This window comes from Nicotiana attenuata, unplaced genomic scaffold (genome assembly GCF_001879085.1).
Source record: "Nicotiana attenuata strain UT unplaced genomic scaffold, NIATTr2, whole genome shotgun sequence".
NCBI lineage: Eukaryota > Viridiplantae > Streptophyta > Magnoliopsida > Solanales > Solanaceae > Nicotiana > Nicotiana attenuata.
In genome coordinates, this window is record NW_017672439.1 from 95,143 (window position 1) to 97,088 (window position 1,946).

Consider the following 1,946-nt stretch of genomic DNA (forward strand, 5'->3'; position numbering starts at 1 on the left):
GGGGCGGACCCAACGTCACAATCCCCCAACGGTGCTCTACCCCACGCTCGCTATTCGGCATGCAAGTCACCTCAACACAACACTACGATGTGCCGATACCCGGGGTTTCAAACCCTCAGAATATCATTTACAATCATTACTCACCTCGAATCGGCAAAATCTCTAGCTCGCGACGCCTTTGACCCCTCAAAATCGGCCTCCAACGCGACGTCGAAATCTAATCAAAAAACAAAGCGAATACATCACAATATGCTAAGGGAACAAAGCCCAAGCGAAAATAAACAATAACGGGCACAAATCCCGAAATTACCAAAACCCGAGCCCAGGGCCAACTTCTCGAAACTCAGAAATTTTCACATCAATAGATTCCCTATCTTTCCCCGAGTTCATACATATCAAGAACTCCCAAATCCGAGCTCAAATGGCCTATCAAATCCCAATTTAAAAATCTCCAATTTCCAAGCCCTAGTTCTTTAATTTTAGGCTTAATTTCCATGAATTTCTAGGTGGATTTCACAATATAATCAAGTTTTAAGACCATGATTCCTACCTCAAGTCGATTCCTCTTCTATCCCTCTTTCATCTCCTCCAAAAATCTCCAAAAACGAGCAGCCATGGGTGAAAATAGGCCAAAATCGCGGATGAAATGAAGTTATAACCTTCTGCCCAGCACATTTCGCTTCTGTGGAAACTTTTCCGCTTCCGCAGTCCCGCTTCTGCGAACCACGTGCCGCTTCTGAGGTTTCCACTAACGTCCAAAACTTCTGCTTCTGTGGTCCTTCGCTCGCAGATGCGGTTTTGCTTCTGCGGAAAAACCACTGTATATGCGGAGCCTGCTGCACCAACCAAAACCGCTTCTGCGGTCTTCTCTTCGCACCTGCGATGCCGCTTTTGCGGTCCCATTTCTGCTGAAGCGGAAATAGCTGAAGCAGCAGCCAAATCAAAATCTCCCAAGTCCAAAACTCTCCGTTAGCCATCCGGAATCACCCCCAGGCCCCCCGGGACCTCAACCAAAAACACCAACACATTCCAAAACATCATCCAAACTTGTTCCAATTATCAAAACACCTCGAACAACACCAAAACCATCAAATTACATCGAATTCAAGTCTAAGTTCTTCAAAAACTTCCGAAACACGCATTCAATCAANCAATTCACATCGAATTCAAGCTTAAGTTTTCCAAAAACTTTCGAAACACGCTTTTGATCAAAAACCAAACCAAACCACGTCCGAATGACCTGAAATTTTGCACACACATCCCAAATCATATAACGAAGCTACAGCAACTCTCGGAATTCCATCCTGATCCTCGGATCAAAATCTCACCTATCAACCGAAAATCGCCAGATACTAACTTTGCAATTTCAAGCCAAATTCCACACCGGACCTCCAAAATCAATCCGATCACACTCCCAGGTCATAAATCACCCCACGAAGCTAACCAAATCATAAAAATTCCGATCCGAGCTCATATACCAATAGGTCAACTCTTGGTCAAACCTTTCAAATTCCAAGCTTTCAACTGAAACTGTTCTTTCAAATTCATTCCAAATTTTCCTAAAAACTAAAACCAACGATCTATATTAGTCATAATACATAACACGGGCAAGTCAATGCCCGAGAACTGGCGATCGAAGTGCAAAAGCTCAAAACGACCGGTTGGGTCGTTACATCCTCCCCCACTTAAACACACGTTCGTCCTCGACGTACCCAGAGTTGTTCTAGAAGCCAACCAGTAACTGAATAACTTTACCATGCATATACCCGGGGGTGATCCCACGTCACCCTATCTCATATAGGTCCGATAACATATTTTAACTGAAATCACACAATCTAGCCTAGCCCATAAATCATAGAACCACATTGCACTTTTTGAAATCATACACAAGATCAGAACCTCACATCTATATTCAGAATAAGCCCGAACCACCTGTAATAACCCAT